Genomic DNA, 23228 nt, shown 5'->3' with positions numbered 1-23228 from the left:
CCACCAGCTGTCCTGTGAGCTGCTCCAGTTGTCCCTGCAAACTGATCGGCTCTGCTCGCTCTGTGGGCCACTCCACCCGTCTCACAGCTACTCCGCTCTGCCAGCCACTCCGCTGCCACCAGCTGTCCCGTGGTCCACTCCAGCCGTCCCCACAACTGCTCCACTCCGCCAGCAGCTCTGTTCCACAGTATAGCTTTGGGCTCCCCACTAGTTAGCACAGTACTCAGTGCTCTCAGCTCAGTGATTTTAGCTTTTTAGTGATTTCAGCTCTTAGTGATTCCAGCTCATAGTAGGGGAGCCCCAGTGCTAGTACACATTTAGCCCAAAGTGATTTCAGCTCAGCAACCTGTATTTAAATTCTTAAGGGAATAAAAAAATCAACTCTGACATTCCACAGTGGAGAGAGGAGGGGCTAGAACTGGTGCTTCTGGCTCCACAAGGAGACTGCACCACCAGGCACAGATACCTATCCCCTGCCTCTCTCTCTCTCTCTCAATTCTCTGGGTTTTGGAACCCATGTCCCTTGTCTAGCAAGTACCACCCAACTGAGGGTGAGTAATTTGTCACCAAGCAGTCCCACAGCTTGGCAGTCTGGGATAGGGTAGGCGTGCCTATGCAAATACACTCTCTGAAATTCTTTCCACCAGATGTCAGTGTAGAGCTTATCCTGACTCTGCTTACATACATACAGATTAATAGATTTTTAAAGACCTGAAGGGATTACCATGATCTCCTGTATAACATAGGCTATAGAATTTCACCCAGTGATTCCTGCATCAAGCCCATACCTTGTGGTTGAGCTACATCAGCTTAAAAAAAATAACCCAAAGTTGTGTTACAATATTGTCACCTCTCTAGTACACTCTTAGGGCTCTGTTTTCAATCTAGAGTTTCTGTTGATAGAAGTAGATATGGGAAAATCCTAATATATCAGCCAGTCCATGTTCATTTCCATGTCCAGGCAGGATGTTCCATACAATGTTTGCCCTCTATATAGTTTTGCTGATAATCTTTGCTCTTCTTAATGCATCTGATGCATAAAAGCCAGTTGGATGTGGTGTATATAACCAACTTAATATCCAAAATGTGTGAATAGTTCTGCTATCATTACTCACTGAATAGCACATATGAGTGGTCCTGTTGATTGCAATAGTTGCAAAACAGAACACTGGTTAAAGTTAGATTATTGCAATTTACTTAGTATTCTATTAGAGAGACAAGGTGGGTGGGGTAATATCTTTTATTGGACTGACATTTGTTGGTGAGAGACAAGCTTAGAGAGTTCATCATCACTTCTGGGAAACTTATTCAGACAATGCACGTGCTGTAGGTAGTAAGACTAAGAAAATCCTCTTACATTGCCATGTAGGTTTCCTGGACTCTGGGTCCAGGAGCATATGAACAAGCAGAACTATTTGCCTGATCTCTGGAGCAGGTGGACAAAAGAGGTGGGGAATGGGTGAAGACTTAGCTCCCTCCTCTTCCACTTGCTAGCAAGAATTTCTGAGCCAGTGTAGGTGTTGTACTAGCAATCTAGTGCTAGGATAGTCCAAGAAGAAGTTCATAATTTCCAGACAAACGAGAAGGGATTGTCTTGGGAAATGAGGGGGAAGAGTGAGTCTGATGATGCCTCCTGGAGCTGGTCCTGTGGTAAATCCAGCTTACGTACCGCTCAGGCACCGCTGTGAGCAATGAAGTCACACTCTGCTAGTTTCAGGTAACCAAGACAAGTGTATCTGAGCACAGATCTGTAGATCTGGACATTGGAAAATGGGGTTTCTTTGAAAATGAAAATGTTTCTCAATTTTAGACAAATGTATTTGAAAACCTGGAACATTCTTGGGTTCTGCCAACTTCTTTCAAGTTTTTTGGTGGTTCAATTTTCTATGGGTTTAAAAAAAAAATTTCCTGGCCAGCTCTATTTGGTTATTGCAAGAGCTCACCAGTGTTCCTCAAAGTTGTCATCTCCTTGTAACCTCTCTTGAAAATGGAAGTTCCACATGAGCAGATAACCCATAAACCAAGTATCAGTTCAAATTTAGAACCAGACAAGTTACTACCCTTGAAAAAGAGTGGGGTACATTGGATAAACAGTTATTGATTCTTAATTATAGTATTGCAAGCATGAAGCTGTAATAACAGTTACTGCAAATAACTGTTTGTTCCATTCCAGCAAAACAAGCAAATAAACTGCCGACGGTGGTTTGAAACTTCATATAGCGTCATATTCCTTTAATGGAATGCTTTTAGAAAGAAGCCATAAAAATAAATTGAAAAGTGCTTTTCTGCTGCATACAGCTGGCATAAGCACCGTCTGAACAAACAGGATAACACAAAGCTTAACTTAGCATCTCCTTTTTTATTACTCACAAGCGACAGGTCTTATAATAGTATAAATTTACTTAAAATGGACTTTTTAAGGCAGCCTTCTGTGTTAATTCTGAGCAGTATAATTACAGGTCTTTTATGATTTAGGTTTGAGACCAATTAGTTTGCTTCTGCAAGACTTTCAAAAGACTATTTTTCCTGTTGCCACACCAGCACTACTCTGCTGTGAATTTATTTTCATGTAGTACTAAAATGAAATTGTTAGAAAGGTAGGTAGTGGTATTTGTTGGCTGTGCTTTATTTTCAGTACACCTCTTGCAATATTGTCTGCTCTTTGCATTTCACATGATGACTACACAGTCACTCTCAGAAGCTGGAATCCACAGTTGTGTTAATCAATGGGGTGTCTCAGTAATTGGGAAGTGGCTATATTTTTGATATGCAATGCTGTGTGTGTAAACAGTACTACCATTGCCATGCAGCATGGTAGCACTTTCAAAGAGAATAACTAAAATCCAGCACAATGAAAGTGTCCTGATGCTATTAGAACTACCAAATATCTACTGGAGTGTGAACGGTATCCCAAGATAAGTGATGGCAGCACCATTGGTTGGGATGTTTTAATAGCTGACTAGAAAATAATAGTGTACGGGACAATCCTATTCTGACACACAGAAGAAAAGGAGAACTGAGGGATCAAATCTAGTGCCCACTGAAAAGATTCCCATGGTCTTTATTCACTGCAGTAGGCATTGGATCAGGCCCTAGATGACTGTATATCTATCCACATACTTACCTGCCTTACTATATGGCTGGCTAGGATTTTGTACCATGATAGAGAGTTAAGTAGATGTGCTTGACCTGTCCTGGAAGCTACTTATGTTTTTCCAAAAACTTGCTATTTTGATGAAAATCTGAAATTTCAATGAATGAAGGGATTAAATTTTTGTGCAAAGATCTCCTTTCTTTTCAACCAGCCCAGCTCTTTAGTAAACCAGACACATACAGAAATTAGAGACTGGAATTATCAGGGATGTGTCCTTCCCCCAAAATCAAATTTATAATGTAGAAGTCACTCCTCACCCACTCTGATTGTACCTCTTTGTTCTGTGTCTGGCACAATGGGGCCAGGCCCTCTAGGCACTACTGAAATTATTGATAGTATAATAGTTTCCATAAGAGTGGAGCTAATGAACACATTGTTCTTCTGCCCATGCAAATGCTTCCTAAAAGTACTGAGTGGCGAGTACCCCAGACAGAGGTGGCAGAAAATGTTTGTGCCCACTTCCTCTACTCTTCTTTCTGCAGTGGTGAGTCAACCACCTTCATTAGCTTATTACCTCATTCAGTTCAAAATTATTATTCCCTACTGGACCCCTTCCAAATCTCATTCCGCACCACTTACTTCACTCCTTTCTCCTGCTCTGTATCTCTTTCTTCACTACAGTTGGAGGAGAGAGTTGCCCTATCTACTTGCTAACCCCTTCCTGCTTAACCCTAGTCCCCCAACACACATACTTTTCTTTTGAGTCTTGAAGTCCCTCATTCTTACTATTGCATCTTAAAACTTTCCCATTTCCTTTAGCATGTCTGACTCTTTTCTGTAATGAAAAGATGCTGTCTACAAATACATCCTATCCTACTGTACCCATGTTGGCTAATGCATGTGTAGCTTATGAGATTTATGTATTTCATTCAAACAAACTTTACCAAGTGCATTCCATTCCTTTCTCATTTTCTGTGTGTTAAGAAATGGTATGAGCCCTGGAGATGGTTGTATAATGAAATAAGGTTAATGGGTCTGTCTCTGTAATGCTTTTGACATCCCTCACCAAAAAAACCTCTGGTCTGTAAGTGGCATGTGGGTTGCAAAACAGTCTTGTCTTGGCAATTTCAGAGCTCTCTATCAACATTTTTAAGAAGTGTCCTATTGTGTGACCATAGGAGGCTATGAAAGAATTCTGGCTGTAGACTATACCACTTAGTTTCTAGGTCAGATCTTTGGCTGGTATAAATTGGCATAGTTCCTGGAGTGCACTGACTTGCATCAGCTGAAGAGCTGGTCCTCCTTCCTCTCTCACTTCTTGATTTTTCTTGCATTACTGCCATGGTTACTTGCATTCAGGAAGTACTGTACTTGCATAAAACTGACTCCTTTTAATGAATCAAGAATGGGATTTGCACATCATCTTCCAGATAAAAGAGGGAGAGAGCATGACCCCACAACTTAGAGGTGCTCTTACAAATAGTACCTCCAGTCTTCAAATTTCCCATTAGAAAGTCATGCAACATTTAAGCTGAGATCGCCCTAGGAAACCACAGTTTCTCAGCCAAACTCTTGCTATTTTCTTTACTACTCAGACACACTATGCTTCATTTTCTTTGCCTCTGTATTCATGCTTATCATACTTGATTATCTTAAATTTTGTAGTTCCTTGCATCCCAACTAAAGGGCTTTACATATGCAGTGAGGGAATTCATCACTCACTCAGTTGTCACTGCAGTTCCACCAACCCTGGAATGCAATGTCCTATTTAACAGCACACAGCTTTGTGGAACCTGATGGCAAAGAGAGAATACCTCCCAGTCTCAGTGATGAGAATTCCCATGGCACAGTGCAAACGGAAGCAGAAGGCAGTTACCTCAAAGAGCCTGTTTGCTTCCCTATATTGCTTTTAATCTGACATGCAGCTTCAGTGATGGGATCTTTAATGCGTGACAAACATCTGATCTGTCCCTCATTTGTCAGGCCTGTCTTGTTTCATTTCTTGTTGCAGCAGGATGACTACAGAGCACTTTGTCAATAATCCAGCAAACCTACCGTACAATGGGATCAATGGGAACTGGTGCTGTTGAAACTAGCCTCCGCTGTGTGCTTGACAAATGCCTATGGTAAGAATTTTGCTGTGCCACAAGGCATTGATGCTAAAGATAATCTCTCTCTCACACAATTCTGGGAATGCGGGGACTGCACAAAACAGTCAAATCCTGCTCTCAGTTAAGTCATGTTTATTACTGTAGTGCTCAGAGCCCCCAACTGTTGTGCTAAGAGCTATACAAATACATAGTAAGAGACAGTCCCTACCCTAAAGAGCTTATAATCTAAATAGATAAGACAGACAATGTGGAAAGGACAGATCATTATCAACAGGGGAACTGAAGCACAAGATTACGGCCAAGATCCTCAAAGAAGACCAACCAACCTTGATTTCAATGGGAGTTTGATGCCTAAATATCTTTGCCCAAGATCAAACAGGAAGTCTGTGGCAGAGATAGAAATTGGACCCATGTGTCCTGGGTCCCGCTCCCAGGCCATGGACTTGAGCACTTTTCCTCTCTAATCAAAGGGAATACTGCTACTGATTGTTCTGGAAGCAGGAGTGGGCAATCTCTGTGCACTTTATCCTATTCATCATTTCTCTCTTTTTGAGCAAGTGTCTCACTCCTAAATGTTGTGGCTGTACCGTTGGTGTGAATTGATATCCGGCACCTGACGAGCACCTTTGTTTCCACTTTTATTCTTTCTGATTGTTTTGTGAATCAAGAATCCTGGTTCATCCACTTTCTGGGAGAGTATAGTCCTGTGGTTATGACAACAGGTAGGCCATCAGGACTCTTGATTAATAACACCTTCAACTTTACCGCTAGCTCTGTGTCCTCATTTTGTGATCAGTATGCCACTAATACACTCTGTAATGTAGTCTCCATCTGTAAATTGTAAAAAGATACAACCTCTAGCTCATAGGATTGTTGTATAAAGTAATTGATCAATATTTTTAAGCGCATCAAGCTCTGTGGATGAAAGGTACTACCACAGAACCATTGAGTATCCCTATCTGGAATCTGACCTTCTGGGCACACTACAAAAGAGGTCTGTTTGACAGGGTTTTTAGAATTTTCCCAGAACAAAGAAGGGTCAGATAGGAGTTTTGTTGTATGTGGGTGGCTGGCTGGAGAAGTTCCTGTCTGAAATTATTATTTTTTGCCGTTGGCATTTTATCACTTTACTAATTGATAGGGCTCCTAAAGTCTTGGGTAAGTGTCTTTAAATCTAAATAGCTATTCTCCATACCTTTATTGTATAATCCCATGTCACCCACTAGTTAATAACTTTTATATAAAATGGGGACAGATGAATGCAGGATGATGGAATAGGATTCATTAGCTTTATTTCCCCCATCTGTTTACAGTGATGCCACCTACGTCCCAACAATATCCTTAGCTATTAATATAAGTCTCTATCTAGCTGCATGTTTTCAAACCTACTCTTTATTCTTGCTGTCATGCACCTGTCAGTGACAGCTAGTTATCCATATTCCGTGAGTCCATGACAACTGGCCTGCATAGAGAATAATCCTTCTGTTATATATTGTGGAGAAAGGAAGGGTGAGGCAGGAGAGGCAAGGCCAGAGTGTTGCTCCTGATAAACCCAGCTGATGGGCTTGAAGGTTTCCATTATCACCTTAGTGGGTTTTTTGATTGTTACAGGTCCAAAGAGAACATCTGCAAGAGCTGAGGGCACAGAGAGTTAATAGCAAAAGGATATGTTGTCCAAGGATAAAGCAATTTGACCTAAATTCTTCCAAGTAATGGTAGAGCCTACAATAATGAATTCTGTCTTATCTGTGCAGATGGGGTGATGTTTTGCAGACATCAAATTTTGTAATTCAACAAATGCTGCTCTAAACTTGGGAGAGTGACAAAAAAATTGTTGATGCAGAATAATAAGCTTGTGTATGGTAAGCAATAGCCAGGCAACAGTATATCGCAGCAAGGAATGATGTCAGGTTTTGGAATCAGATAAATTGCAAATAACAATGGAGGAAGCAACTGAACCTTGAGGAATATCAGAAGATAAAATAGAGGATGTGGCTATAAAGAATTGTTGTTTGGGAAAGGAGGACAGACCAGTGAGTGAGATGGGGGAGGGAATGATGGGCCATAAAGCTGTGATTAAGTGCAGACATAATGATAAAAGGCCATGGTCAGCCTAGGAAAAAAATATCAAGAAGCAATAAAATGTAATGCTACAGGAGTGGGTGGTGATAAGGTGATAATTTGTTACTCTCAGCAGAGCCACTTCTGCAGTCAGTCCTGGTAGACTTAGAAGGAGAGATGCTCTCTCTTGCCATGTGCAGGTGCTCAAACCGAAGCAAAGTGGATGTAAAATGCTATCACCAGTGGGAGGGAATGGATAATTCTGATGCAGTAGCACTTAATATGTCTTTGGTGCTCTCTGGGCCTGATTCTCATTTACACTAAGGCCCCCACATGCTGCTCTGGCATTTACTCCCCTTTGTGGGCACTACCAGGGCAGTGCAAGGGGAGCCATAGTAGAAATGAGAATCTCTACCAATTTTGCCCAAGGTAGAAGTAACTTCATAAGGCAGTCAAGAATCAAACACAGTCTGCTTAATTCAAGGAAAAGCAAATACATCAGTATAGCTAATCCTGAGAGCAAACCTGAAGAATGGTACATTCCGAACATGTTTGGAGCGAGTCAGCTGGGTTCTACAATCATTTTTCCCTTCGCAGAAATGGAGCTACCTCTGGGGTGAGCGAACGCTTGAGAGGGAGTCTCAGTTCGCTCTTCTAGTAATGCCACAAAGATGGGTCAGGTCACTAGCAGGTTCCTACAGGAAACTAAGTTGAAAATGCTTCATTAAAGGAAGGAATTCCAGAGTCTTTACATGGTTAACACAACAGGATCAACACTCAGTGGTGAACTCATCCAGTTAGGGGGTTTAGTTACAAAATGGAACATCCCATCACATTGCTCACTGAAAGGTCTCTGAAATGTCGAACTTTTCTATTGGTTGTAATCACTAATCCCTTCACAACTGTAGTCTGGACCAGGATTTAGAGGGACACTGGGCACTACAGGATATGTTTAGTCAGTGTGGTGCTCCTTTGGCAAATGTAAACACTTTTTTTGCTTTGATTTTGATCCGTTTTGATGGTGTTGACTTCTGAAAAATTCAAGAAAATTTTGAAAGGGTATGTGGTTGCAAATGCAATGAGTTTCATTTGAGAAGTTGAAACAAAACACTTTTTTCCTAATTGTTTCAGTGTTTTTTACCAGTTAGATGAAGCTGACATGAATTCACAAAACAACTGGTCACTGAAAAATATTTTTCACACACACACCCCACCCCCAGAAAAAACTTTGGGACCTCACCAAACTCTACTGTCTCATTTCTGTGAAATGGGGCTTAAGGGCACTCTGTTACAGCACAAAGATTAGGTAAACAGGATGACTGAGAGTTTGGGTAATGGATACAGAAACTTTCACCATTGAGCTGCTGCTCAGAATCAAGCCCAGTTTGGTATAACCGACTCTACGGGAAGTATCATCCAGTGGCTACAATGTTAGCTAGTTCTTCAGAGACTGGTGTCTGCCTCCAAGCAGGCAGAAAGGTCAAGGTTTGAATGAGAGTTGGGGATTGAACTTCTCCCTTACCTGACTATGGTGGGAGTGGGTGAGCTTCTAAGCATCTGATGGGGAAGCGATGGATGTGTGCTGCAGCCCATGCTGACCCCATTCTGTATGTAACCAGATGTCCATTTCCTGAGCAGCCAGCCTGGGAACTTCCATGAGTATAAAAATCTCTTTTTAAGGAAAAGGGTTGTGGGCAGTGACAGGCTAAGTAACAGGCACTCTAATCCAGTTTGCTGTTCTGTATTTAAATCCACTGTTACAGCCTCAGGCATCCTGCATAATAAGTTTTGATGGCTGGATTTGAGATTGCTGTTGGGCCCTAGGAGAATTTGAATGATGCCTCCCAAATGCATCCCAGGACATTCAGTGAAATGATTCATTAATTTAGGACCTGATCCTGCAATATCATTCTCATGTTAGTTGTCCCAATGAGTAGAAAGGGGCACTCATGTGAACAAGGGTTGCAGGATTAACCCTTCAGTTCTCAACTTCCTGTCTTGTTGGTGCATGGCTTTTTCCTTTGCTTTGTCTTCACCCTCTCCCCATGTATATTTTTGCACTCACACTTTATCAGATTTAGGACTCTCCCCACTAACAATCCAAATTAAGGCCTGAGGCCTCTCAGACTGCTCCAGCTCCCTTGGCTAAAAATTACCACTGGAAAAAGACAGTTTTCATCATTTCTCAGTACTTGGTGCAGTGTTGATTCAGCATTGTTTATCCAGCAGGGGAACAGGGGAAAGTCCTTCAATGAAAGGAAAATGAAAATCAGCTCTTAAGGGGAAGAATAAGGTTTGTTTTACTGATCTGAAAAATGCCTAATCCTCCCCCCACCAGCTGAGAAATCCTGAGACTTTTAACACAGCCCCTCTTTGGTTCTTATTTACTTGCTCTTCATTAGGTAGAATAAGTGGGCAGATTTCTGGGGCTTGGGGAGTTTGGTTAGAAGGGACTGCTTATGATAGAAATATTCTACCTTAGATCCTACAAGTGTATAACCTGCTTCTAGGTGCCTGCACCCAGCTCTACCGCAATAGACTTTTCTACCCTTACTCAGGTTGAGTAGCATCTACTCCATGGGTTGTGCCATAGATGTCTGTGGGAATGCTCACAGATCAAGGTACTACTCTGCTCTAGCGCTGAATCTGCTGTCTAGCATGTGCAAAATGTTGCTGAACCCCTTCTCTGATGTTCCAAGGAGGAAGCCATGTCACGCTCAGCCCCATGATGCACCATCCACTCAGAATCTTGCTTTCACTTTCTCCTTCCAACATCTTGGTCCTCCATTCTCTAGTCCCCATCCCCAATTCCCTCCTGTTCATTTGAACCCAGTTCAGTCTGTTTGTTGAGTGCAGCTTTGGCACAGTTTGATGTATGAGCTTATTCCTCCACAACTGCTGTGATCTGGAACACCCTCCCTCTCTCTGTGCCCCTTGTTGACATCCCGTCTTTTACCAAATCTCATCTCAAATAACTTACTTCTCTTGCCTGGGCTTCTTGCAGCTATTTCTTCCTCCCACTGCTGCTATTATAATGGGGTTGCTCACTGAGCATCATTAGTGTGTTCAGTTTGTGTACAAATACACGGACAAAAACACAAACTGCGGCTAGGAGCTCATAGTGCAATCCTGCGCTACTAAATTGGCAGGACTTTGTTAGCAGGATCCTGATTGCTTAGGGTCTGATCCTGCAAACCTCTTAATCATGCAAGTAGTCCTGATTTCACCAGGACTGCTGATATGAGTAAGGATTGTGAGACTGGGCCTGCAAATTACAGTGGCAATATTGTGCAGTCACAATGCAAGAACACCTCTCATGCGCACACACAGAGGGAGTAGTATTGACCATTGCTACGGAGCATATAATGGCTGTGTATGTTGCTCTTGAGCACAGAAATTGTCCCAAAAATGCACTGAGGGTAAATTTTCAGAAGTGGCTGTGACTTAAGAGTGCACATCTTAATGATAATCAATGGGGTATAGGTTCCTAAGTCACTTGAGCATGTTTGAAAGTGTTACCCTCTGTTACTGGAAGTTGGTTTCTTTAAGCAACATGCCTCTTAGGAGTGCTGATAGGAAGGGGCTCTTACTCAAGCTTGCAATACAGAGCCTAAGAGGCTTAAATCCTACACAGATTCTTAGGGAAATACTTAATAGGAGCTTGGATTTGGTTTGCAGGAAAGTTATGGGGCTAGACTGTGTCCAGCTGCTGACTCTGATGAAGGAAGGAAGACATACGAGTCAATGAGTGAAGAGCTGTGCCCTTAAGGCTAAATGGGACTTATGCTAGGCCTTGTGTCAGTCTCTCTGTTGGGGTGAATTTCACCTCTTGGAGTCTGCCTGAGTAATGACCGAGTAACCTTTGAATATGAACCTCAGAATTGGTTCTGAATTGGACAGGTATCACCTTTTCCCCCACTACAGGACATACTTTGTCAACTATTCCCCTTCACAGAAATCATTTCTGAAAGGCAGGCATTTAACTTTTCCACTGTCTTGAAGCCTCTGTTAAATTACATTGCTTTGAAGGAATCAAATATACTTGTTAATATAATAGATGACTTCCTCTGGCTGCAGGATTTGTCTTTGTTAGACACACTCATTCAAGAATTATCTATTGTGGTTAAAAGAATAATTCCAAGCCATCTAGTTATGTGCTAATATTTGTGAGCATAAGTCTTTCAATGTTCTTCATACTTCATTATTGATGATCCTCCACCGCACCCTACCCCGACCCTAAGAAAACAAGCCCGATTTAAAAATGATTTTTTTGTTGTTGTTGGACTATTGTTCATCATGATATATGGAGCAACAAAAAGGCATGTGATTTTTTTTGGTTTTTTTTTTCATAAGTTAAGATAACATTCACTGCTGACAACCCTATTAAAACTGAGCAGTTGGATGTTTTGTCATAGAGTTTTACACAAATCTATCATTTTGACAAAGCAGAGTTCTCTTTCCCCCGCCCCCCTTCTTCCTCAGTGGAATATTTCAACCAATATTCAGGACACATTTTAAGTATATGTTTTCCATATATTTATCTTAAATGTATTTGAAATCTATTGGACAATATAGAAAAGATTTCATAGTATCAAAACTGATTAGCTTTGATGTTTAAGGTATGATACTATGATATTGATACAATGCTGTGGGTTTGAGTTTTTTTGTTTTTTTTTTAAACTTATGGTTGCACTAGGCATCTTTTGGTTTTTTTCCTTCGTGAATTTAGTGCCAGTGAAAGGTGCCATCACTACAGTCTTGGGGTCCCGATCCTGTTTTGTAATGTATGCAATGGACCCTTTTCCTTAGCATGGTGCCACAGAAGTCAACAGAGTTCTTTGGACATGTGCATTAGAATGCAAGCTCTGGACTTTGGAGATTGGATTGGTTTCTTGATCCAGAGACCAGGCACATTCTTGGCAGCTACACTTCCAGATTCATTCTCATTCTCTCTCAATGCCAGCATGACTGTACAGTAAAAGTGGAGTTGAGTCTCCATTCCCTCTTTAGTCTTCAGCCTCTTCATTTAGATTGTTAACCTACCATCACCACTGACACAAATCATGTGATATGGACCATTGTATTTAAGACCTTACAAATACAGCTAAAATGGTTTCTACTCCTGGTACTGACTCTCTGTATAGGGGGGTGTTTCATCCTCAGACTTAGAATTCAAGATTTCTTGAGATTCATATCTTGCTGTTCCACTGACTCAGTGTCCCTTAGACAAGTCACTTCACTTCACCTCTCTGTCTCAGCTCAGCCTCTATAAAATAGAAATAGTGATACCAATTTGCCTATCTCAGGGTTGTTGTTGTAAGGATTAATTAGCTAATGTTAGTACAGCACTTTTGGCTATCAGAAAGCACTACATACTTTCTAATGAACCATAACAGTATTTGGCCAATGGAAAATAAATGCACGTCTTGTTCCCAGCGTGAGTTTGACAGTACTGGCAGGAAATGATGGCTGCATTCTGTGGAAGCGACCGGGGAACACACATTCCTCACTTGTGAAATGATCTCAGGCGTTTGGAACCCTGGGGTGTCTTTTCTCTTCCTATTGTTGCTTTGTCAGATTACCCACTCTGCATTACTTCTGCTGTGTTGCTACTTAGTGCTAGTGGAGAATAATGGAGAAAATTCTCTGCTGGTATACATGAGTGAAGCTGAATTGAAGTAACTTAAGCTATACCCATTTACACCAGCAACACATTTGACTCAATAAATCAAAAGTGAGACTTTTATCCTTACTGTGCAAGACCCCTTCCTTTTTCCCATAAGGGATGGTTTTCTTTGTACTTGAATGACATATTGCAGGAAGTAAAAGAAATTAAATAGATACTGCCAGTCTAAGTGAGCACAGAATCCAACCCTTTCTTTTTTGGGTAGTGGGTCTAATGGGGAAGGACAGGAGGAGAAGTGTAAAATATGTGTCTTTGCTAATATAGCTGTGTTCTGAAACAACCCTGTTGGCTTACTTGTTTGTACACAAGCAAGTGGCCTGTTTCATCCAAGTTTTATGCATTATACCGGAAATCTTGAATAAAAAAATTAACTAAAAGTTTTATCCCTCATACCTACCAATTTGTGCTTCCTCATGCTCCTGATGAGTTAATGCCATAGAGTTTATTCCCATTAGTTATATTATTGCCCTTTATCTGCCTTCCCCTGGGCACTCACTGTAACATCAAAGCACCAAATCTATCTTTATGAAATTGCCCTGTTTAGGGAAAAAAAAAAGTGATAGATTAGGTCTTAAAGCATAAGAGCAGCCTATTTTAGCACTTGTCCAGAGCTCTTCAGATTCCTCTATGGAATTAGCACCATTTCTGATTCAAAGACCTGTTGTGCTTTTGTCTCCTACTTATTTTTCCCATAGTCACTGTTTTGTAAGCACTTCATTGCAGCATTCATCTTACAATATATTAAGTGCTTGGCTCTTGAAATATAAATTGCAGAAAGGGCGGAAGAAATTACATCCATCATTATGCCAATAAATATATTGACATAGCAGTGATTGAACTGGCTTTTCAGGTTCCCATTTACTTTTGCCAACTGAGGCTTGCCCTTCACCTGTCCTAGTTCTGGGTATAGCACAGAAGATCTAGTTCTGCCAAAAGCCCAATGGTCCAGATGAGCAGAGCTGTTTTAAGGGGTTCTCAATGGCCTCTTGAGTGTGGTTGCTCATGAGCAAATCTGTGACAGGGAAATAAAGAGATACTGTTTACATTTCCATGCAAGAATCTTATATTGTTGTGCATGTTCCCGGACAATATCCTTTCCTAAGTTAAGGATGAGAATAAGTTTTATTTTAAAGCATCATAAGTAGAATGATATTAGGGGTGGGGGAGGAATAAGACTAGAAACTATGGGAATTAAGTTATGTTTCCAATACCTAATTCTGACCCATAACCCAGTCCACTTTCCAACAAGCTGGAAACTCTTATTAGATGCAGCAAATGCTTGTCTGTCCTATTCAGAATTGGTGTTCCAGCAGCAGGATCTATAGTTATGATGATGTAACTTACACTAATCCCCCTAGCCTATGTTGTGAACAGAGGGGGGGTCTCTGCTGTGTATAGGCAAGGAATCAGGACAGGTCCTAGATAGCAGAATACCATACTGGAGAAGGCATTTCTCAGCATGTAGAGCATAGCTGAGTTCCCATGCAGCTGCTGTCTTCTGATCCACCATGCAGAATACATCCTGAATAATAGAATATTGACCACCTAATAAACATGAGGGTGATGGCAATACGCTACGTGAGCTGGTGCCTACTCTTAGGGAAGAACTGGGGAACAGGTGAAAAATGCAGACACAAGTTCAGGCCTAACATTCTCTCTTGGGAATGGGCAAAACTCCATTGACTTCAGTGGAGCAAAAGCACTTGCACCAGCAGAGAACTTGCCCTCCCGTTATACAATGGCCATATTTTCACACCCAGAAGCTTCAGTGCAGGAATTACAAAGGGTAACTCTAGTCTACAGCACTCTTATGTACTCTGAACAGCACATAAAACACTGGGTGGACAATGAGATACCAGGGGTTGCTTTAGAATGAAATGGTATTGGGACTAATATGGGTTGAAATGCTAACAGGGGTTAGTAGCCATCCAATGGTTTAGATTTTTTTTTAAAGAGATAAGGAAGGGGGGAGGGGAAGAGAACACAAAAGTTGGGAGACAACAGAAAATCTGAGAGCTTAAAATAAACTCCAAAACCTGAGTTGAACTTAAAGCAGCCACCAGTACCTTATACTAATATTACAGATCAATAGGATGCAAGACTTATTGTAGGGAACATCATTAAGAAATCCTATAGATAATATCAGAGGAGTAGCCATGTTAGTCTGGATCTGTAAAAGCAGCAGAGTTCTGTGGCACCTTATAGACTAACAATGTATTGGAGCATGAGCTTTTGTGGGTGAATACATCCGATGAAGTTGTATTCACCCACGAAACTCATGCTCCAATACGTTTGTTAGTCTACAAGGTGCCACAGAACTCTTTACCACTCCTATAGATAATAGCACTGTAAAAAATGTCATTATTGATTCATCTAATCACAAACAAAAGATATAGTATTTCAGATGAATAGTCAGCTATAGAGATGCAATGGTTTGCAACAGAATTCTCAAACAGTGATCACATGGCTTATTTTTCTCCTCCTATGTTCATTAGGGACATTCTTTCTCCAGCTAAAAGTTGCATTAATCTCACCCAGGAGGCCTCACTGCAAGTAACCGTAATTCCCAGCTGTCTGGAATGCCAGGGAATATAAATATGGAGTGAATGAAAATCAGTATAATTCAGACTTCTTTCAGACTTCAATTCTTCTCCCACAGTATAAAAATAGTCATAGAAACATTTCACTTGCAACACAGAGTAGTATATGTGTTTTTCATTTACTCACATTTAGGAAATGTTAAATGTACTGGAACATAGCAATAACTATAGAATGCAGCTGTATTGCAAACTGAATCATTTAAAGCAATAAGTGCTAAAAACAGACTTCAGTTCCTTTCTCTAGACCATGCCCACAGGGCTGGGATTGTTTAATCCAAGTGAAGGGATGCACTTTAATTTGAACTAATACTTCTTGATCAAGGAATGCAACATGGAACAGATCCAAACCACAAAATAGCCTCACTTGCTCTCTGACACAGACCCTGCCAATTCTTGTTTCATTTGGCCTGTTTTACTCTGAAACTAGGAGAATCTCTGTGGAGATTCAAAGGCATATTCAAAACCTTGATGGGATCTTTGAAAAGGGTCACTTATTTTATACACTTTAAAGTTGGCAGTCTAAGCCCCATTCATATCCCTTTTTGTCCTTCTGCTGTGTTGGCTCCAAAAGGCATTAACACACTTCTGCACAGAATTCAGCCTGCCAAAACTAAGTTCTAAACTTATATGATGCAGATATGGTAGTAGTGTGGCATCCTTTTTCTTTTTAAAGTTATCCTGTGTCCCCTACTGGAATTGTTCATAGGTCCCTTAATATATAAGGGACAATGTCATTAGTGCTAGTGTAGTGTGGTATAAAGTACAGTCCCAGCTCAGAAAGGGCTTCCCCTGGGCAATGCGATCACACATGGGAAGCTTTTCTTCACATCTGGGCTTGACAAGGAGCCTCACTGGTAAAATTTGTCAAGGGATAGCTGGATGCCTAGTTTCCCCCCGCCCCCTTTCACTCACTCATCACATGAGGAGAGAACTGATGATTTTGAGCAAGGCCTTCTGGCAAATATAAAGCCAGCCTTCCCACAAAGTAGGGAAGAGCAGCTGCTTGCTAGGGAAGCTGTTTCAACAGAACGATAGTGTGAGGCTCTCTATGAAGAGAGCTGGGGAGAAAGCCCAGGAGAAGATGCTTGTGAGGAGGCAGGACATAGATTTTTTATGGTACTTCCTGTGCCTACCATGGTGACCATCGGTAATGGGGGATCAGGGTTCAATTCTGGAGAGGGAGCCTGAGAAACGGGCTACCACATCCAAGGAAGGCAGCAGGTGTGCAATTACCCACTCCTGACCCAGGGAGGTAGTGCCAAAAAATAACAATGCATGATTCCATAAACAATTAAACTGTTTGCCAGTTACATCTATGCCTGTTCAAACAATGCACAGTCAACCCGTGGAACTCCTTGCCAGAGGATTTTGTGAAAGCCAAGACTATAACAGGATTCTAAAAAAAAAAAACTAGGTAAATTGGTGAAGGATAGGTCCATCAATGGCTATTAGCCAGGATGGGCAGGGATGGTGTCTCTAACCTCTATTTGCCAGAAGCTAGGAATGGGCAATAGGATGGATAACTTGATGATTACCTGTTCTGTTCATTCTCTCTGGGGCACCTGGCATTGTCCACTGTCAGAAGACAGGATACTAGGCTAGATGGACCTTTGATCTGACCCAGTATGGACGTTCTTATGCCAACTTCCATTACCCTTGTAGACAGCAGTAATATCTTTCCAAATCCACAATGGGTGATATACTCATGAAGAAGGAATTCTCATTTCAGCAGTGAGTTTGTAAATCTCCTAATATTAAAATGATAAAAATGGAGGTGACCATCCATGCAGAATGTCTACGAGGGGAATAGGAGGCTAGACATTCAAACAGGGTCAGCTTGATAAGTGGAACCATCTTGCCCCTAAAGGGACACCAGATAACCAATGAGCACATCTTGAAAAATTATGTCCCATATGCCAGCCAGTAAGAATACAATATGCATATTCTAGGTGAGCTAAAGCATGAGCAGTTTGATCAGTGATGTGGTTCATGACTTCTAATTGGTTTTAAATGTTCAGATAGTCCAGAATGTGATGTGGCACAATGAACCTGAGAAAAATGTAGCATTACATCTAGCAAGTGATCCATCATGTGGAGTGCTCATTTTCTTACATTAGGACGATGGTGTCGTGTTCCTTTCCAAGTATTTCTAAGAAATGTCACATTGAGCCAATGCTGATAACTCAGTCAACTGAAAATTTGGGTTAAGAGCTGAAGGTGAGTAGAGAAGCATAATGCAGTTTTGAGTGAAGAATAAAAATATGCACCAAGAATGAAAGCCCTTAAGCCCCACCCCTATGCAAAGGACCAGGATAAGGGCTACGCAGCACTGAAGTCCCAATTTAGCATGTGTATGTGAACTCCTTGCTCATAGAAGAGTATCTTACTCCACAATCAATGGGGGCTATTAATGGAGTAAGTTATTACTCAGTGAAAGAAGACTGCTCAAAATCTGGCACTTAATGCTTGGCCTGAATGGGTCTGTAGTGGCACCTAGGCCTCATGCTGGTTCTCTTCACAGGAATGAATGTCACCTGCCAGGTGCATCCAGTACATACATTTTCACTAAACTTTCTCAGATTATTTGTATCATGATTAGCATGCCATAACTCTTCAAGTCAAACTATAACCCAGGATAGATAGGTACTCTTATAGAATTGTGTATTTATGTCGATAGTTATTAAATAAGGTGAAAGTAAAAAGTGCTCAAGACTACATAGCATAGTCCCTAAGCTTTGCAGGACCAATAAAGATTGTTGATATGAACTGTAAATGTCATCATCTGATTGCTGTTTGCATCCACTCTTAACAATTGACTCTATTGAAATGTATTTCATTGCACCTATTTATTCCCTTTGAATTTGGTTCATCATTCATAGCATCTGGTGTAACTCATAATAGTGTTTGGTAACTAATCCACTTTATCATTCATCAACCACAAGAAAGTTGAGGGAGCATAAATAGAAAGCTCTTTGTTGTCTTAACCTGACAAATTTGATAGTCCTGTTCTCTGTTAGGTTCTTGAAGAGTTGGATAGCCCAATAAAATTATCTGACAGCCCATGAAGGCAGGGTTAGAAGTGTCTCTGCAGATGGAATACCATCCAGTCATGTAGGCGTTTCAAATAGCAATAAGCACCCTCTTCACATCAGTATTTGGACATTAGGCTTTGCAGCAATATTGAGTAAGCAAATAACATTGGGCATAAAGATGAAATTCTGCTCCAGGCAAACTCTTTAATCTATCCTGTTGGCATGGATCAACAAAGGTCTCAGAAATTCATCTGTTTGTAGATGACCAAGCACTTGCAACTCACTTGAGTGCCACCTATGAATGACCTCTCTTCTTTAGAATTGTCTCGCTAAACTCTGGCTTGATAATTGAGTGTTTCAAAGCTGAGGAAACATACCCACCATCACCACAAAGAGGGTATTGAACCAAATGTAAGGAGTAATGGCACAGCAATAAACACACTGCCATGTTTCTGCCATACACAGTCATGCAGATAATTGCAAGTGGCTATGCTTTTTGGGTATGAGACTTAGGATCCTTGTCAAGTAGAGCATGATTAGTGGGAGTGCTTTCAAAACAGGTAGACTTTGACATTCACCTTCCTTCAAAGACGTAACTGCACAATGCAGTTGTGCTCTCCATCCTAGATGGTGCTGCTGACATGTCCAACATTTTAGGAAATTTCCATGTGAGACCTCTTTTGAGTATGTACACGCTGCAGTAAAACACCCATGGCTGGCTCATGTCAGCTGAATCGGCATGTGGGGTTGGACTTGGGCTGTGGGACTACATTTCAATGTAGATATTCAGGCTGGAATCTGGGCTCTGGGATGTTCAAGCCTGAATGTCTCCAAGCCTGAACATGTATATGGCAACTTTCTAGCCCTGCAGTCCTAGCCCAAGTCAACTGATACAGGCCAGCTGTGGGTATATTACAGCTGTGTAAACATATCCTTTTGGTCACTTGTGGGTATCAAGATAAAATAGCCAACAAAACTGTACTGAAGACAAGGAGATAGTACAGGGGCCTTCCTTCTAAAATCAGTGCTATGACTAGATAAGAAGTTGATGAGGAAGCAGCTGATCTATGCTGCACAAGCTCTTATCGGGGGGAATTGATTTCAATGGGAGCAGAGCTACCGGTATGCTGAGCGCTGCTGAAAATCTCACCTTGCAATCAACGGTAAGAGTCCCATTGGCTCTGATTGGAACAGAGTTTCAGCAACACTGAGTGCTTTTGAAAATCCCTCTCCTTGGTGGCCAAATGAGACTTTTTTAAAGGGTAAAATTCATCCCTGTGCAAAGGGCCAGCAAAAGGCTACACGAGAAAGAACACGCCACTTAATTCCTCTTAAACTTATGTGGTGCCTAAGTCATGTGCTGGCCATTTCACCCTTTGTGCTCTCTGGACATGTTGCTTGTGCTACGTTATCTTAAGCAGAATCTGAACTTAACTTAGATATTTCAGGGGGTTCTTTACTCTCTGCAAACAGGTTTTGTTTCTAGCTCATGCTATAGTAACAGGATACTCTAATGAATCGGATGCTGGGTAGAGTTAATATGAAATAGTAATGGTGATAAGGTAATTAGCAAGTACCATGAGAATTTAACCCTTCTGATGACAGGCACCTCTAACATCAACTGAGCTTATGCAGGCTCTCTAAAAAGAATTTGCAATTTTAAATTACCCATTTAAGCTATTTATCACGAAATATAAAATGGCCCAGAAAAACACTAGTCACTGCCAATATCCATGTTTTCACACTTCTGCCTGTCTTAAATCTATATATTGTCTTAGTTTCATTTTATTTTAAATTAAAATAGAATTGCGAGTGTCTCAGGAAGGCAAAGTCACCCTCACTAATACCCTTTCACTCATGAATGAGCAGAAAGAAGGAAAACATTTCTTATCTTAATATTGAAATGTAACAGCATGCAGATACTATTTGATCATTTCTATTTTGTCACAGGCATTTTCAATTACAGTATTTTTTTCCAGTGTGTAGGGGTTTGTTTTTTTTTTGTTTTTTGTACTGTTAAAAGCCATTTTCCATCTCAGAGGTGGCTGCTTTGCAGTGATGGGTGAAGTGATTCCTATATATTGAAGACATATTTTTGCCTCCCCATAAAAAAACAGGAAATAGGGGAATGTCTGGACAGGAATGCTACAACATTGTTCCCAGGGGCCCGTGTGGAGCACAACAGTAAGGGGAGCTCTGTGCACACCAGGAACGTAACTGTAGAGAACTACACATCACTGGTGGTGGCATGTAGTGTACATGTAGCGACATGCCATGGTGAAGAGCAGATACATCCACTCTGTGTGGTATAGCTACACATGTTGGTAAAAGGCTCTGGCAGAGGGGAAGCAGTGGGAAAAGGTTTCAGCAGCTCCAAGCCTTTCAAGGCAGCGAGGAAAGGCTCTGGCGGGGGCAAGACAATGGGGAAAGGTTCAGCTTTCCAGCTGATGGTGCCTTTCCTTCCTGCCTCCTCAATGCCAAGCCTTTTCCTTGACCATGTTGAGATAGTCAAATGGCAGGATGCTCTGTGATAGGAAACAAAAGGATGTAGTGATGTGCCTAATGCAGATGGCCTCAACTGAATAGCAGTTGTGGGAGGCTAGGCCGTGCTGGAATGGACATGTCCAGCAGAGACCTGAGTTACACTGGTAATATGACCCTTGCAATAACTGAATGGAAGAAGACAAGGATGGGGAAGTCCAAAGATTATACGTGGCTTGAACATCAGCAGCCCAGAGATCATTTTGCACAACAGCCAGGTGAATGTTCATAAGTTTTTGAAGAAGGCTATAAAGTTGCTGACCCTGGGGAAATGGCAAGAAAGGAAAAGGAAGAGAGATGAAAGGAACGTCCTCATCTATATAATAAGGAAATTCACGCATTGCATAGAAGTATGTGTGGGCACACATGGGAGAGTGAATATACAAACACAGATCTTTCCATCACCACCGTCTAATTTGACTACCTCTCTAAGACACACTTTTAGCTCCTTTCTATGTTGCTCACACTGCATTAGCGTTTTTCTCTCTTTATTAGCAGCCAATAATATATTAATGCATTTCTTGGTCTGAAGTGTGCTTTTTACTATTACCTTGGACACTCATTTAGTTGAATTTGATAGTGACAACACATTGACATTGGTAAGGTTAATGATCCAATACTTTATTTCATTGAACAAGTTGAACAGCATTTAATTCATTGTTCCACAATGTCCTAGAGAGCTTTCTGTGCCATCATTTTAATAGTGGTATGGCATCTTTGCCCTTTAAGTAATTGGCACCGTGAAAATATTCTCTAGGTCCTGTCACAATTGATTAGTATTGTATTGAATTACAAAATGATTACTTTTCTTTTCTTTTTTCAATCGCTCTTCATGGGAGGAGAGTGAGATTTGGTGCTCTTGGAATTGAAAGGCTGACAGCACTGGGATTCAAGCAAGCAAGCCATATGCCATTTCTCTTTTGAGCTCTACCCATTATGCACCCCCTGCCATTCCCCAGCAGGATCCCCAACAAAGCTCTGCTAAATCCTTTTAGTACTCCCCAGCAATGTTTGTGCTCTCCAGTTGTGGACACTCTCATAGGTCTGATAAGGCATCTGTCCTCCATCCTGCAGTACCCTTGGGGGCAAGGGTGGTGGTTGGTTTGTTTCTTACCCTGGCCTCTTGTTCTCCACCTAAATCCACCTTCACAAGCAACATAGAGTCAAAGTCAATATAGTTAGGCAGACGCAGTGTCAGTGTAAACACTGCGTTGCTCACACCTTGTCAACTGTTGGAATTGGGCCATCCTGATTATTACTACAAGTTTTTTTTCCCCTGCTGACAATAGCCCAGCTTAATTGATTAGTCTTGTTATAGTTGGTATGACAACATCCATTTTTTTCATGGTGTGTGTGTGTGTGTGTGTGTGTGTGTATCTTCCTACTGTATTTTCCACTGCATGCATCCAATGAAATGGGGTTTAGCTCACGAAACCTTTGCCCAAATAGATTTGTTAGTCTTTAAGGTGCCACAAGTACTCCTCGTTCTTTTTGCTGATAACAGACTAACACGGCTACCATTCTGAACATGTGTTGCTTATGTTGACTTATTGGCTTGGCTTTACTCTAGCTAGGGTGACTAAAATAGCAGTGAAGACACAGCAGTGTAGACCATACATAGAGCCCTGCAGATACAAAATTAGTATTTACATCCAATCTGCAAACATGGGCTGTAGATATCTGCATCCCTGGTTGCAGATATCCAAAAATATAAAATCGATAGCCAGAGATTTGTAGGGTTCTAGAGATAAAATTTGGATCCGCATCTATCCGCAATATGGTCTATAAATTTCTGCAAATTTGCAGGGTTCTGGCTATACAAGCTTGCATTTCCCCCTGTGTATTATTGCTAGCCCATGCTAAAGGCTGTGTGTCTTTAATGCTATTTTTAGCTATGCTAGCTAGAATAAAATAGATATACCTACCTGGTTGAAGTGTAGACATAGTCTGTGACTGAGCAGGGAACTAAACTTTTGGTCTTATGACTCCTAGGACCATCTTTGCAGCAGAGCATCTAAGGTAAATAAATATTGATACAAGGTTCAGAAGTTCAGTTCTTGCTCCCACACTAAGTAGGAACTTGACAGGGAGGATTAGTGGTTG

Source organism: Gopherus evgoodei, chromosome 4 (genome assembly GCF_007399415.2).
Source record: "Gopherus evgoodei ecotype Sinaloan lineage chromosome 4, rGopEvg1_v1.p, whole genome shotgun sequence".
NCBI classification, from domain to species: domain Eukaryota; kingdom Metazoa; phylum Chordata; order Testudines; family Testudinidae; genus Gopherus; species Gopherus evgoodei.
This window is presented reverse-complemented; position numbering follows the sequence as displayed.